Consider the following 17,482-nt stretch of genomic DNA (forward strand, 5'->3'; position numbering starts at 1 on the left):
CTTTGCAAACTTAATCTAAAGTCCTAGCCTGTAGTCAAGCACTTGCATACGTGCCCACATTCAGTCATTTATACTGAAGGATGAAGGTCACTCAAAGAATTGAAGAATATGTCAGAAGTGTAAATTTATAAATTGAGGACATCAGAGTAATAACATATAGCAAAACTCATGGAAGAGAAAGTGGCTGTCACTTCATTACAGCTCAGATTTCAATGGGGAAATAGGTTGGGGCTAAAATGCAAGATTTGAGAAAGCTTGTGTTCATACAATCTTTTTTATTTTGTAAGTGAACTTTCATCACACAGAGCTGTTCTGTGACACCCCAGCAAAAGGCTGGGATTATATGTTTGCAAAGTGAACTCCTAACTTTTAATACTATTTGATAGAAAGGAGCTGTAGTCAAGATAAGTGAATAGAAAATGACTGCCATCAGATCAGTCTGCATTCAAGAGGGGAAATATCCTTCTCTTGTATTTGCTGATTAGGTGGCAGTACCCATGATAGCTTTCAGAATAAAATGGTTAGACTCTTTCTTTTAAATTGATCCAGTGGTAACCGAGTGTTATAGTTGTTAAATAACCCTCTGCATACCAACAGTATGACTGGAAGATATGTATGTTGTATGTCCACCCTCCTTGACTGAGTTTCGTTCAATTTCAAAGCGAGAAGTTTCGAGAGCACTTAAAATCATTCCAGCAGAGGTAATACAGTCCTGGGGATGGAGCATTACTTAGACATGCAGTTAGAAGATATTGGTTTTGGAATCTGCTCCGCTATCATGGGCCGTGTCCAGATGAGTGCGGCCGTGAGGTATGCGGCGCCACAGACATGTCTGAGGCACCACGTACTGCACATTCAGCTGTTCTCTGTACTGCAAAGGAGCAGCAAAGTGTTTTTTATTGACCCCTGGATATCCAGAGGTCAAAAACATGCTCACAAAAAAAAAAGTGGAGTGGCACATGTGAAGGCAGCGTGTCCCACACAAAACTGGAGCCTGGCTGGCTGGAGCCAGGCTCTGAGCAGCAGGATTGCCACTACTGCAGCCCCAGGAGGACCCCAGGACCCCAGGTAAGGCTCAATGCTGGGCCCAGCCTCCCCTACCCCACCCGGGATAACCTGCCACACTCCAGAGGGTGTGTGACACAGGCGTTCCCTGGGTGTCCTGCTGCTAGTTGTCCCCAGGGAATCAAGTGTCCATGCTCACATGGACACAGCCATGGTGTCATTTTGGTCAGATGGGTTATTTTCTGCATTTTGTTTTTCACCTGTAAAGCATGACTAACACTATTTAAGCTTTTGATAAGCAATTTTTAAAAGGATAGATTTTCAAGCTGCTTTATTAATTTTCCTATTATAGTTTATATTGTATATTATTTTCTCTTTTTGCTGGTGAAAGACAGCTAGCGGAGGCTCTGGTCAGTTATTGATGGAAACTCTTAACTTGTTTCCCTATCGGAAAAAGCTGGTGAATTTTAGAAGTGTACCTTAGACTTGGAACTCGTCAGAGTATGCGATCTAGAACTGGGGGAAAAAGTATTTTTTGTTTGTACAAACAGCAGTCTTTTTATTTTGCCCTCCTGTATTAGCATGATAACTACAGCATGCATAGCACCTCGTGGAAAGAGTTGAAGAGGATGCTGGCTGTGATAAGGTATAATTATGTATTCCTGTGGTTGTCTGAGAAGGAATATCCTTTTCCTGTTCAGAAGTACTGGGGCTCCTGTTCCTCTTTTCTTCTTTGTGCATGTCAAAGGACTCCAGGATTGGGTCCCATGATATTTTCCATTCTAACACAGTTATGAATATCGAGTTTATTTAAAAAAAAATAAAATTCTCATATGGCCTTAGACATGAGCCAAATACCAATGGCCTTTTTTGAAGTAAAAATCAGTGAAGATCAGCAACATTTGACCCATGTCTTTTGAGGGTCTTTAAGTTGCTTTATTTTGTCTGTTTCAAGAAAGCAATCAAATTGTGCCTGCAGATATTTATTATTAGTGCTTTTACTTTGGTGCCGCTTTGGAGATTCAGCCATAGACTAAACAGGCAGCTGACAGTTGCCTCCAGCTGGTAAGTTTGTTGGGGTTGGGGGAGGGGGGATGAAAGGGGGGTGAGGAAGGGAGGGATTGGGGCTGGGGCTTGGACAAACTGCTCAGCTGGGGTGGGGGGGCATGGGACTCGGGGAGGGAGGCAGGTGTGGGACGCGGGTGCGGCAATGCTTAGAGCAGGGGCTCTGCCCTGCTGCCACTTGCTCAGCTGGGGCGGGGGGTGCGTGGGTGCGTGGGTGTGGCTTGCTCTGGGTGGAAGGGGGCAAGCAGGAGCAGGGCATAGCCCCCGCTTCCAGGGCTGTTGCACCCAATACCCCCCCCTCCGCTCCGGCTGGCAAATGGCAGCAGTGCCCACCCTGGCTGGCAAGTGGCAGCAGGGCAGAGCCCCCGCTCCGAATGCTGCCGTGCCCACATCCCGCACCCCCCAACCCCTGTTCCTGAGTCCTACTTCCCCCCCCTCTGGCTGGGCAGCTTGTCGCAGCCCCAGCCTCAGCCCCAATCCCTCCTTCTCCCACACCCCTTCCGTCCCCCCTCTCTCAACCCCAATAGATTTACCAGGTGGAGGCAGCTGTCAGCTTCCTGTTTAGTCTATGGCTGAATCTCCAAATTAGCCAAATCTTTTCCAAAGCTTTTCCAAATCAATTCAGAGGCTTTAAATTGATTTGGAACTTTTAATTGGTCTCATGATTCAATTCGGTTTTGGAGATTTGGTCCCTAATTTGGGCAAGTTACCCTGGGTGGGGTAGGGGAGGCTAGGGCCAGCACTGCACTGGCCCCAGGAGCCTTACCTGGGGTTCTTGGGGCTTCCCAGGGCTGCAGCAGCAGTGATCCTGACACCCAGAGCCTGGCTGGCAGCGGAGTGTGGCTCTGTCCAGCCAGGCTCTGGCTTTGGGTGGTGCACTGCCACCACATGTGCCACTCTGCTTTTTTTTCCCCATAGGTATCCAGGGGTCAAAGATTTCTCCATTGATATCCAGAGGTCACAAAACTCCCTCTGCTGCTTCCTTGCAGCATGGAGAACAACAGAATGTGTGGTATGTGGCACAATGGACGTGTCTGTGGCACCACATACCTCACGGCCACACTTGTTTAGATGCAGCTGACTAGTGCAATTAAAGCTAGCCAAAATAATTACATGAAAGATAATAAATACAGGAATATATCCACTTATGCACAATATAACTGACAATAATATGTAAGCAAATCAGCAAATTCAAGGACTGGAAAAAATAATACTCTAAAAATTCAGCAAATCCATCATTAAGAGAGGTTTCTTTCATCTTCTTCTGACTATGCCTATTCATTTAAGCCCCTATCATATAATACAAACTTCTTTGTATGGTTCAGTATGTCTCAATTAAGATTTTACTGGTCTGCCATAAAGCTTATCAGAGGCTAAAAGTATTCTTTTATTCTTCTTTCTGTGATGCATGCCAAGTTCTATATAAACTGTCAGTCAGTGTATTACACTTAGTGTCTGAATAGACATTTGTTCACAATGAAGTTGTCCCAAATTTCCTAGAGTTTTCAGAGCATTTACAGATTCTGCTACATTTAAAGTCCCAACATAGAGCTTTTTAATCACAACCGATAGCTCTGCAGAACACTGAAACATCCTCTGATGCTGAATGCGCAAAGAACTAACTGTAGTGTCTTGCATGATCTTTCTGGTGCCTATCATTTCATAGATTTACCTAACAGCATGGGTTTCTCTCCATTATCATCCTGAATACATAGGATACAGTTTTGTTCAATCCTATAGTACATTTTTGTATCCATCGTATGTACAGTATAAATGATTGGATAGAGTTTGATTCATTACAGACAACTGTGCCTATAAGAAAGTGTAATTCCTAGAAACACTAGGAAATGTGTTGGATTTTTTCCCCCCAGCACCAATCACTTGCATGGATGACTGTTACTAAAGGTTAATACTTCTATCATATGACACTAGTCATTATCAGATTAGTTGAAGGACTACTGTTATATCATGTATATTCACCTTGCAATCTACGAAAGAAAGATGTGTGAAGAGGCTTAATCTCCACCTCCCAAGGCCCAAATATGCAATGCAATGTAGCGCCCTGTTACACCTTATGCTGGAAGCCAAACAAAAGTTAATCAGCTTAATGTTCTTGGCTTAGTGGAGTAGTTGCACCTTAAGGCAAAAAACCATCTTCGGCTGTCCTTTACCTGAACAGCTGTGACTTGCCACTAGAGCAAGGGTGGGCAATTATTTTGGGTGGAGGGCCATTTACTGAGTTTTGGCAAGCTGCTGAGGTCTGCATGGGTTGACAGGTGCCCCGCTCTTGGTTGCCATTTGGGGACCAGAAGTTAAGCCCTTTAACCCTTGACCTTTGCCACCAGAAGTCCCTCCCCTTGCCTCCAGAAGTACTCCTTTCATCAAGGAGTTTTGCCATCTCAGAACTAGAAAAATACCAAATTATATTCTACAAATCAAACATCTGCAACATTCATTCATTTGATTTAAAAAAAATCTTTTTGTCCTGATCTACATATGTTTGTGTAGTGTACATAGAGGTGATTGGACAATAGTTTAAGATGAAGTCTTACTCTTGTATACTGTGGGGGTGTGGGTATGGGCTGAGGGAGCATGTGGGAGTGTGTGTGGATATGTGGGGTGTGGGTGGGTATGGGGCTTGTGAGGGATTGTGTGTGGGGGAAGGGTGGCTGGGGTGTGTGAGGGGGTGTGGGTGTGGGGGGGTCTGTGTGTATAGCAGTGTGTGGAGGGGTATGGGTACATGTGTATGGTGGGGGGTGCCTGTGGGACCGCCCCTACGAACACACCCACACACTCTGTGCTTGCTTCACTACACGCACACACAGACTGTGTGCTTGCCTCACTAAACACACATACACATACACTGTACTTGCTTCACTACATACACATGGATACACACACAGTACTTAATAGAATCATAGAATCATAGAAGTTGGGTTGGAAGGGACCTTATAGATCTTCAAGTTCAACCCCCCGCCTGGGCAGGAGAAAAACTGGGCTCAAATGATCCCAGCTAGGTAGGCATCAAGCCTCCTCTTAAAGACCCCCATGGTAGGAGCCAGCACCACTTCCCTTGGAAGTTGGTTCCAGCTCCTAGCCGCCCTGACTGTGAAGTAGTTCTTATGGATGTTTAATCTAAACCTCTCCAACAACTCGTGGCCGTTATTCCTTGTTATGCCAGGGGGCGCTAGGGGAAACAAGGACTCTCCCAAACCCTTCTGGTCCCTCCTAGTGAGTTTATAGACGGTCACCAGGTCCCCCCTCAGCCTTTGCTTGTGAAGACTGAACAGGTTCAGGTCCCGCAGTCTCTCATTGGAGGGTCTGCCCTGCAGTCCCTGGATCATGTGTGTGGCCCTCCTCTGGACCCTCTCAATGCTGTCCACATCCCTCCTGAAGTGGGGCGCAAAGAACTGGATGCAGTACTCCAGCTGTGGCCTGACCAGTGTTGCATAGAGGGGGAGGATCACCCCCTTGGCCCTGCTAGTGATGCACCTGTGGAGGCACGACAAGGTCCGGTTAGCCTTTCCAACCGTGACCTCACATTGTTGGCCCTTGTCCATCTTGGAGTCAATAATGACTCCAAGATCCCTTTCTGCCTCCGTGCTCTCAAGAAGGGAGTTTCCCATTCTATAAGTGTGCTGCTGGTTACTACTGCCCAAGTGCAGCACCCTGCACTTGTCAGCGTTGAAGCGCATCCTGTTTTTGCTAGCCCACCCTTACAACCTATCCAGGTCTTGCTGCAGTCTTTCCCTCCCTACTAGTGTGCTCACCTCACCCCAAATTTTGGTATCATCAGCAAATTTAAACAGGGTGCTTTTCACCCCATCCTCCAAATCGCTGATAAAGAGATTGAACAGCATGGGCCCAAGGACTGAGCCCTGGGGGACTCTGCTGCTCACTTCTCATCAGGTCGAATATGAGTCATTCACCACCACCCTCTGAGTGCAACCCTTCAGCCAATCTGCAGTCCATCTGACTGTGTAGGCATCAATTTGCCCACACTCTGGGTAAATCACATGTGGGGAGCCAGTGGTTGGACTCTGCACAGCCCAGTGGAGTATGAGGTCAGCGGGAACCAGCCTTGGGCTGTTGCATTGCAGCTGCCAAACTCCACCCTGCTTCAACTACCTTATCTCACTGGGGTGTGTCTGGGGGCACAGGTACTGAACAGGGGATGTGCTGCAATGGAGTGCGGGGCTGTGCACAGGCTCAACTGTGGACCAGCAGGAAGGGTGAGCATCTGCCTGCTGCCCTCATCAGTTACCATGGCCCAAGTCTGGCTGCCTGGGCATTCAGAGCAGTGAGCCAGTTTGGGAGGCACTGTGGCCACTGGGTGCTTCAGGACTGTGGTGCTGGCTCTGCCCAGTGGGAGCAGCAGGAAAGAGGTGCCATACCTAGCCCTGCTATGCCTTGGCATCCCCTCCCTGACTTAGGATGGATGACTGCATCCTGGGATGCTGGAGGACTTCAACTTGGGCAGAATAGCTGTGGAGAGTGGCCACACCACAATGGAACAGGAGCAAAATTAAGCAGACTAGAGATAATTCTGCCCTAGAGTGGTGTAATTTGAAAATGAATAATGAATGCTTTATGCTATTTAAAAGGTGTTAACATCAGCCAATCCAGGGGTTAAGAGCTTCAGAAGCCACCTAAAATTACTGTTTAACTAGGCCCCTAGTGACACATGGCATTACAGAGGAAGGAAGAAACACTTCCACACATGTGCACACGTACACATCTTCCAGGAAACTCAAAAGGACATGGGATTTTCACCTTTAGAGTACATAGCTGTACAGAAAGACAGTTTCTTATGTTTTTTAATCTCTGATGTAAATTACTTTTAGGAATAAGAATGAGAATTTGTCAGAATTTACTATCTTCATATCTGTACTGCATGATTTCCAGGTACATGAGTGATAAGAAGACAAGAATGGAAAATTTGCAAAATTAAGCACCTTATTTATAGAAATGGACAAGATTTGAGGGGAGATTTTTAAAAGCACCAAGGGCAGGTAGGTCCCTAATGAAGCTCAGTGGGTTTTGAGTGCTTTGCTCCCACAGATGCCTTGGAAAATGCTGACAACAAAACAATGATGACAACAATAACAAAATCTTAGACTTAGGTTGAAGCAAAATTACATTGTATACCAAGAAAGAAATGACTGGTGAGGGGAGAATTCAATCCTTTCTATACAGACCTGTCTTCTGTTCAGATGATTAGAATATATGGAATAAAATGATTAGATTTCTAAGGAAGAAGGATGATAGCTGCATGAAATGCTGTAATACAACAGCAGTTGTTTTCTCCACCCTTTTCTCCTTTTATCATGAAATATACTTTTGCCAATGCAGACAGATAATGTCTTTGAACATGAGGTGGGCTTTTTATGGCTAATGAGTAATATGAACCAAATTACACGAGATTCAATTAATACATATTCAGTCAAAATTAGTTAAATTGTTTAAAAAACATTTCTCTCTTATTATTTCCCTTTTCTCTGAAATAAGTCCAGTCCTACAAAACACCTTGTAATGGAATATATTACATCCTGGGCACAATGAAAAAATGTCAATTTTAAAATGAGTTCCATGCAGTTACTAAGTGACAAGTTGAGAAAGATAGTTAAGTGAGAGACAGGAAAGAAAGGAAATGTTGCCATGTTTATTGCTCATATGTAGTATTTATGCTTGCATTGGACACTTAGCTTGTGAGTTACCTAGAGTTTATCACTGACATACTACTACAGACCAGTTAGTTTTAATTATAGATAATTTTTCCTGGGCTTGTCAATTAGATATACAGAGTGCAATCCTCTCCCTAGTGAAGTCAAATGAGACTTTAGATGTTGACTTCAGCAGGGCCAGGATTCCATGCACAGTGTTTTATAATCTCCTACTCTCGTTAGGCTGGATCTGAACACCACTGACACCAAGAGGAAATAACAGGAGGTGGTGGTTGGAGGCTCCCCTTTGTGGGGGATGGAGGCATCCTTCTGCCAGCCTGACCTATTGTCTTGGAAAGTCTTCTGCTTGCCGAGAGTCCAGATCTGAGATGTCATGCAAGCATTACTGAGACTCATCTGGCCCTCTGACTACTACCCCATGGTGCTCATCCATGTGGGCACCAATGATACTGCCAGAAGAGACCCTGAGCAGATCAAAAGTGACTACAGGGCCCTGGGTGCAAGGATGAAGGGGACAGAGGCTTAGGTCATGTTTTCAATCCTTCTGGTCAAGGGGTAGGCACACCCTGCAGATCAATACATGCTGCTGCGCAGATGTCACCAGCAGAGCATTGGCCACAGGATGTTGTTCCAAGAGAAGGACTGATGGGAAAAGACAGGATCCACCTGACAACAGGCTCACTAACATAGTGAGGAAGGCTTTAAACTAGGTTTGCTGGGGGATGGAGACCAAAGCCCTGTAGGGAAGTGGGTGACCTGGAGGAAGCACAAGCAGAAGGACAACAGGGGAGGCTATCTCATTCTTCCTGAGAAAGTAGGGCAATCGGCTAGTTACCTCAAGTGTCTGTACATGAATGCATGGAGCTTGGGAAACAAGCAGGAAGAACCGGAAGTCCTTGCACAGTCATGGAACTATGAAGTGATTGGAACAACAGAGACTTGGTGGGATAGCTCGCATGACTGGGAGCACTGTCATGGATGAGTAATAAACTGTTCAGGAAGGACAGACAGGGGAGAAGAGGAGGAGTTGTGCTTTATGTAAAAGAGCTGTATGATTGCTCAGAGCTCCAGTATGAAACTGGAGATAGGCCTGTTGAAAGTTTCTGGGTTAGGGTCAGAGGGAGAGCAACAAGGGTGATGTTGTGGTGGGTGTCTGCTATAGACCACCAGACCAGGAGGATGAGGTGGATGAGGCTTTCTTCAAACAGCTAGCACAATTTCCTGATCACAGGCTCTGGTTCTCATGGGGGACTTCAATCACCCTGACATCTGCTGGGAGGGCAATACAGCAGTGCACAGGCAATCCAGGAAGTTTTTGGAGAGTGTTGGAGACAACTTCCTGGTGCAAGTGTTGGAGAGACCAACTAGGGGCCATGCTCTTCTTGACCTGCTGCCACAAACAGGGAAGAATTGGTAGGGAATGTAGTAGTGGATGGCAACTTGGGCAGCAGTGACCATGAGATGACTGAGTTCAGGATCCTGAGGAAAGGAAGGAAGGAGAGCAGCAGAGTTTAGACCCTGGACTTCAGAAAAGCAGACTTTGACTCACTCAGGAACTGATAGGCAGGATCCCCTGGGAGGCCAGTCTGAGGGGGAAAGGAGTCCAGGAGAGCTGGTTGTATTTTAAAGAAACCTTACTGAGGGTGCAGGAAAAACATCCCAATGTGCAGGAAGACTAGCAAGTAGGCAGAAGACCAGCTTGGCTTAGCAGGGAACTCTTCAGTGAGCTAAAACACAAAAAGGAAGCTTATAAGAAGTGGAAACTTGGACAAATGACTAGGGAGGAGTATAAGAGTATTGCTCAGGCATGCAGGATGAAATCAGGAAGACCAAAGCACAATTGGAGTTGCAGCTAGCAAGTCATGTGAAGGGAAACAAGAAGGGTTTCTACAAGTATGTTAGCAACAACAGGAAGATCAGGGAAAAGTGTGGGTCCTTTACTGAACAAGGGAGGCATCTAGTGACAGATGATGCAGAAAAGGCTGAAGTACTCAATGCCTTTTTACACTTGGTCTTCACAGGCAAGATCAGCTCCCAGACTATGCACTGGCAGCACAGTTTGGGGAGGAGGTGAGCAGCCAACAGTGGTAAAAGAACAGGTTAGGGACTATTTAGAAAAGCTGAATGTGTACAAGTCCATGGGGCCAGATGGGATGCACCCTGAGGTGCTGAGGGAGTTGGCTGATGTGATTGCAGAGCTGCTGGCCATTATCTTTGAAAACTTCATGGTGATCTGGAAGAGGTCCCAGATGATTGGAAAAGGCAAATAGTGCTCATCTTTAAGAAAGGGAAGAAAGGATCCAGGGAACTACAGACTGGTCAGCCTCACCTCAGTCCCTGGAAAAATCATGGAGCAGGTCCTCAAGGAATCCATTTCTAAGCACTTGGAAGAGAAGAAGGTGATTAGGAACAGTCAGCATGGATTCACCAAGGACAAGTCATGCCTGACCAACCTGATTGCCTTCTATGATGAGATGACTGGCTCTGTGGATGTGGGAAGAGCAGTGGATGTGCTATACCTTGACTTTAGCAAAGCTTTTGATATGGTCTCCCACAACATTCTTGCAAGCAAGCTAAGGAAGTAGGGGTTAGATGAATGGACTGTAAGGTGGATAGAAAACTGGCTGGATCTGGTCAGGCTCAAAGGTAGTAATCAATGGCTCAATGTCTAGTTGGCAGCCAGTATCAAGTGGAGTGCCCCAGGGGTTGGTCCTGGGGCCAGTTTTGTTCAATATCTTCATTAACAATCTGGAAGATAGGATGGAGTGCACCCTCAGCAAGTTTGCAGATGACACCAAGCTGTGGGGAGTAGTAGTTCTATAGGAAGGGTAGGGCTAGGATTCAGAGAGACCATAGACAAATTGGAGGATTGGACCAAAAGAAATCTCATGAGGTTCAATAAGGACAAGTGCAAAGTCCTGCACGTAGGATGGAACAATCTTATGCATTAGTACAGGCTGGGACCAACTGGCTAAGCAGCAGCTCTGCAGAAAAGGACCAGGGGTTAAGTGGTTGGAATATGAGTCAACAGTGTGCCCTTGTTGCTGCCAAGAAGGCTAATGGCATACTGGGCTGCATTAGTAGGAGCGTTGCCAGCAGATCGAGGGAAGTGATTGTTCCCCTCTACTTAGCACTGCTGAGGCCACATCTGGAGTACTGTGTCCAGTTTTGGGCCCACCCACTACAGAAAGGATCAGGACAAATTGGGCAGAGTCCAAATGCAGGAGTGGAGAGAAAAAAATGAAAATGTGTTAGGGGGGCTGAAGGCACATGCAGTGGATATGTACCACCAGGACAGACAACCTGAGTGGGTTTAACAGACTTTATATGACAAAAATTTGCTTACTTTTAGTCTGGAGAAGAGAAGACTGAGAAGAGGGAGGGGGGATTTAATAGCAACCTTCAGCTACCTGAAGGGGGTTTCAAAGAGGATGGAGCTAGACTGTTCTCAGTGGTGGCAGATGACAGAACAAGGAGCAATGGTCTCAAGTTGCAGCAAGGGAAGTTTAGGTTAGATATTAGGAAAAACTTTCTCACTAGGAGGGTAGTAAAGCACTGGAACAGGTTACCCAGAGAGGTTGTGGATGCTCCATCTCCATCCTTGGAAGTTTTTAAGACCTGGCTAGATAAAGCCTTGGCCAGAATGATCTAGTTGGGGATGAGTCCTGCTTTGAGCAGGGGATTAGACTAGACCTCCTGAGGTCCCTTCCAACCCTAACTTTCTATGATCAAAGTGTAGCAGGGCAGTTGCCAGGTGCGGGTCAGCCCTGATGAGGTGGCCATATGACCACAGGAGGGCCATGTGATTGGGGGAGACGGTTAAGCAGCCTCTATTTTAGCTCTGGCCTCCAGGGATGAGCTAGTAGTCTGCTGCTGGTAGCTGGAAGAAAGCCACCTGGCGGAACTGCTCAGAACATCCTGGGAGGTAAGAGCAAGAGCTATGGGGATGGGAGGAGGTTCCTGGTCCTGTGTGTGACCAAAAACTACAACCTGCTGGGGAAGGATGGCCTGGTGGTACTGTCTGTGGCAGGGCAGTTCCCCAGAAATGCCAGGCCAGTTGCCTCCCCAGTGAAAGGTAGGGGTGCCTTATAACCCCTGTTCCCACTATGCAGTGGGTAATTTATGATCAGGAGCAGGCAGTGGTTCCAGGCATGTTGGTGGACACCTAGCCCATGGGGTGTAAGACCCCAAGCCTCAGTGAGGGGCATAGATTTGCTCCAATGGGGGGGCAGAGAAGGGTTCTGGTGAGGGTGTGAAAGTATATAGAAGTGCCGGCACAGAGTAGGGCCCACAGAGATGCTTGAAGGACTGTGTGTGTGGGGGGGTGTAGAGTAGGGTTGCAGGGGTGACCTGAAGGGCTGCACCAGGGATGTGCAAAAGCAAGGGTGTCCCCCAATGCCCAATTGCTGACTGGGGGGCCTGGGGGAAGAAGGAGAAAAAAATCTTCAGGGAAGGGGTGGGGGAGGGGAAAAGGCCATTGTGGGGCAGAGATCAAGGCTGGGACTGGGACTGGCACTGTAAAGGGATTGGCCTCAGGGCTGGGGTCTGCTGCACTTGTGTGGCTGCCCCTTCCCCCACACCAGGGGTCATTGGCTGGCACCAGTGTCCACAGACTCCCAGCCCTGCACTGGCCATGGCTGTCTCCCTGCACTGGCCCTGATCTGACCCCAGCCCCATACCTCCTGGGGGGGCCTGGAGCTGGAGTGGGGCAGCCTCAACTGCACTGCCAGGCTGGAGGAGATGGAGCCCCCAGGACCCCTGCCCTGCCTAAGTCGTCCCCAGGAAGAGCCCGGCAGCTCCGACAGACTTGTGGTGCTGGGAGGCCAAAGCGGGCACGTGGCCCCCCCGCCCCAATCTTTGCATGGGGCAAGGGCGGGCTGCAGCTGCGAGGTGAGCTGGGCTCTGCTTGTCCACGACCCAGCTCAGCCAGGGCTTCATTTACTGTGAACGCGGCCCCAGTCAGGCTGGGTCATGGGACAATCCCCACAGTGCAGCAGGGAGCAGGGCAGAGGTGGGGGTGAACAATTTGCCCCTGTCCCTACCCTGCTCCCTCCTGCACTGTGGGAGTCTTGATCTCCCCCCCCGCCCCGAAGCCCAGAAACTAAAGAAAGAAACCTTACCTACCTGCCTGCTGTGCTGGGCTGGCTGCAAGCCGGGCATGCCCCTCCCCCCGCTGCAGCAGCCTGTGGCCAGAGGCATAGCCAATCTTAGGGGTGCATGTGCACCTCTTGTGCGTCGCCAGTGCTCATGGAGCAGGGCAAGTTGTGAGTGGCACAGTCAGGAGCAGGCTGAATGAGGCCTTGTGAGAGGGGGTGGAGTGCAAGAGTGGAATGTAGAGGCCCAGCAAGGCACAGAGTTTAGCTCAGCCTTTGGCTGGAGCTATTAGCAATTGGCGATGCCATCTGTGAGTCATGGAACATGGTGGAGGGATGGTACAGAGCCATGTACAATGCCCTAGGCATCGGGGCATTTAATGGGCAGCCTCCCGCACTCAACATCTTGTTTATTACACCATGTTATGGCAGATGAGACGGGGCAGACTGCCCTAGACAGGTGGGCAGGCCAATGTTAAGATCCAGTCTGGTGAACGGTCACTTCCCGTACCAGGGCTGCTCATAACACGGCAGCACCAGTTCCTCCAGTCCAGCTGGAGAACAGGTATGAGGCCTTGGCAGCCCTGGAGGAGAAGAAAGGAGTGGGTGAAACTGGGGAGGAGGCAACTCCACACTCCCCACATCCCATGCAGGCTGAAGGAGACAAGCAGGCCAGGAAGAGAAAGCACTGTGTGATCGTCATTGGCGACTCCATCCTGAGAGGTACGGAGGGCCCCTTCTGTCGCCAGGACCCCTCGGTACGCGAGGTATACTGCCTACCTGGAACAAGGATTCAGGACATGAAAGGGATGCTCCAAACCATAATCCAGCCCACCGATTATTACCCCATGGTTCTAGTTCATGTGGGCACTAATGATGCGGCCAGATGCCCTGATTGCCTGATGGAGGACTACCACGCTCTGGGGTGCGTGCTGAAGGAGATGGGCACACAGGTGGTTTTCTCTTCTATCCTGCCAGTGAGTGGACGTGGCAGACGGCACGAAACGTGCATGGCAGAGACCAACTGGCGGCTACAGGAATGGTGCTTCGAGGCCGGCTTTGGCTTCCTCAGCCATGACCGGCATATCAGGACGAGAGACATGCTTGGATGGGATGGGCTCCACCTTTCCCCTAAAGGTAAGTGTGTGTTCTTTTCTAGGTTGGCGTATCTCCTCTGGTGGGCTTTAAACCAGGCTTGTCGGGGGAAGGGGAAGTTGAGGGCGGAGGAAACATCGAACTGCCAGACCAAGCAACACCCACAACTACAGCCCAGCCTAGACCAACGAGCGAAACGAATAAACAGGTAAGCGACAGGGGCCAGGGCAACACTGGGACTAGGGGGTCAGTATACACACCCAGAGGAGGCCTCAAATGCCTGTACACAAACGCTTGAAGTATGGGAAACAAGCAGGAGGAACTTACCCTCCTGGTAACTGACACCAGCCCAGACATAGCGGGGATCACTGAAATGTGGTGGGACTCAACACATGACTGGGCGGTGAGTGTTAAGGGCTATAGGCTGTACAGGAGGGACAGGAGAGGAAGGAAAGGTGGGGGTGTGGCACTCTATATTAAGGAGGAATACACATCCTCGTCAATTAGCAAGGAGTCAGAGGAAGGGCACTCTGAAGTGCTTTGGGTTAGAGTACAAGGCAGTTGAGGGGAAAGAGACTTAATGGTGGGGGTCTACTACAAACCTCCTAACCAGGGGGAAGAGCTTGACCAGGAATTCTTAGGTCAGCTCACAGAGGTAGTGAAGTCTAAGGATGTGGTAGTCATGGGGGACCTGAACTTCCCAGACATCTGCTGGGAAGAGCAGTCAGCCAGGTCTGACCACTCACATAGGTTCTTAGGCAGAGTACAGGACCTCCATCTAACCCAGGAGGTGCACAACTCCACCAGGGGAGACGCCTTGTTGGACCTAGTGCTGGCCATGGGTGATGACCTGGTGAGGGGGCTGCGGGTGCTTGACCACCTGGGTGACAGTGATCATCGCCTGCTGGAATTCACCATCCAGCGCAAGGTGGCAAAGGTCTGCAGCAAGGCAGCAGCCATAGATTTCAGGAGGGCAGACTTCAATGAGCTGAGGATAGTTGGGGAAGCGCTGAGGTCCCGGAGGGGAGGGGAGCCAGGTGTCCAAGGAGAGTGGTCGCTCCTTAAGGAGACGATCCTCCAAGCCCAAAGGAAGGTAATCCCAATATGGATCAAGGGGAGCAGGAGGGCACACAAGCCTCCATGGCTCACCAAAAGCATCCGGGAATGCCTCCTCGCTAAAAGGGAGGCTTACACCCAATGGAAAGAAGGGGACATCACCAGGGATGACTATACTGCAGTCGCTCAGGGATGTAGGAGGGCAGTCAGGAAGGTCAAGGCAGAGATGGAATTAGGACTAGCTTCCCAGATTAAGGACAATAAGAAGTCCTTCTTTAAATACATAGGGGGTAAAAAGAAGGTTCTGGGTAATGTGGGGCCCCTGCAGGATGCGTTGGGAAATTTGGTCATCACACCAGATGACAAAGCTAACATGCTTAACGATTTCTTTGCCTCCATCTTCCTAAGTAGGGACCAGAACAGTCACCTCCCTGCTGGGCCCCCCTCGGGCCCCGGGGGAGGCACACCTGGGCCAAGGGTTAGTGAGGAATTAGTTAGGGAACTTCTGGAGGGGTTGGACGTATTCAAGTCAGCCGGTCCGGACAATCTCCACCCTAGAGTTCTAAAGGAATTGGCCGAGGTCATTGCCGGCCCCCTGGCAAGGCTTTACGAGCACTCGTGGTGCTCTGGTGTGGTGCTGGAGGGCTGGAAGAGGGCCAACGTGGTTCCCATCTTCAAAAAGGGGAAGAAGGAGGATCCGGGAAACTATAGGTCAGTTAGTCTTACCTCGATCCTAGGCAAGCTGTTTCAGAAAATTATTCTGGCACGCATCCACGAGGGGCTAGCAGGGGACTCCATGCTTAGGGGCAACCAACACAGGTTCATCAGTGGCAGGTCCTGTCAGACGAAGCTGGTGGCCTTTTACGATCCAATCACCAAATCATTAGATGCAGGGGTAGCAGTGGACGTAGTCTTCCTGGACTTCCAGAAGGCTTTCGACACTGTCTCTCACCCCGTTCTCATTAAGAAACTGGGGGGCTGTGGTGTAGACACCCACACAGTCAAATGGGTCGCCAACTGGCTGGAGGGCCGCACCCAGAGGGTGGTAGTGGATGGGTCCTTCTCAGCCTGGAAGGACGTGGGCAGTGGGGTCCCCCAGGGCTTGGTCCTCGGGCCCGCACTGTTCAACATCTTCATCAGTGACTTGGACAAGCGGGTAAAAAGCACTCTGTTCAAAATTGCTGATGACACTAAGATGTGGGGGGACGTGGGCACACTGGAAGGATGCAACAGGCTACAATCAGACCTAGACAGGTTACAAGGGTGGGCGGACGAGAATAGGATAGGTTTCAACACAGACAAGTGCAAAGTGATCCACATGGGGAGGAACAACCGGCACCATACCTACAGGTTGGGGAACTCCCCTCTTGTCAGCACAGAGGCGGAAAAGGATCTGGGGGTCATCATTGACTCCAAGATGAACATGGGCCGGCAGTGTGGGGAGGCAGTCAGGAAGGCCAACCGCACCTTGGCATGTATCCACAGATTCATCTTGAGCAGGTTCAAGGAGGTGATCCTCCCCCTCTACACGGCACTGGTCAGGCCACAGCTGGAGTACTGCATCCAGTTCTGGGCGCTGCACTTCAAGAGGGATGTGGACAGCATGGAGAGGGTCCAGAGGAGGCCACTCGCATGATCACGGGACAGCAGGGCAGGCCCTATGAGGACAGGCTGCAGGACCTGAACCTGTTCAGCCTCCAGAAGGGAAGGCTGAGGGGGGATCTTGTGGCCTGTTATAAACTAGTCAGGGGGGATCAGCAGGCATTGGGGGAGTCCCTGTTCCCCCGAGCACCGCCAGGAGTGACCAGGAATAATGGTCACAAGCTGGCAGAGGGCAGGTTTAGGGTAGACATCAGGAGGCGCGACTTCACGGTCAGGGCGGCTAGGATCTGGAACCAGCTTCCAAGAGAACCCCCTGGGGGTTTTTAAGAGGAGGCTGGATGAACACCTTGTTGGGGTCGTTAGACCCCAGTACTCTTTCCTGCCATGGCAGGGGGTCGGACTAGATGATATACTCAGGTCCCTTCCAACCCTAGAAACTATGAAACTATGAATGGCCCCCTATCACATCGAGAAGTAAACAGAGGGGAGAAGGAAGCAAGATGTGAGTGGAAGAATATGTTGTAAGGAGGGGCCAGCTTGCTATGCTAGGGCCAGGGGAAAATGGGCTCCCTTTGTCATGTCCAGGACATGGCAGAAAGTTTTGGTTTTATTTGCTTATTTGTTTAAAAGATTGTGCTTTTCTTGGGAGGACTGGCTGAAGAATTCCTCAGGGGGTGCACATGCCTACAGAAAGCAGCAGGCAAAGCAACCCACTTACAAGCTGGTGGAAATCTTTCAAATGAGAAGCGTTTTTTTAATGAAAAAAGACTCTCTCAAAAAAAAGATAATATTTTAGTGAGAAATTACTGGAGGGTATTATTTGATGCAACTTTTTATATTGATTACTATTTTTAAATATAATTGAAAATATTTTTATTATTT

The sequence above is a fragment of the Crocodylus siamensis genome, chromosome 4 (genome assembly GCF_052110815.1).
Source record: "Crocodylus siamensis isolate JL-2025a chromosome 4, ASM5211081v1, whole genome shotgun sequence".
Lineage (NCBI taxonomy): Eukaryota > Metazoa > Chordata > Crocodylia > Crocodylidae > Crocodylus > Crocodylus siamensis.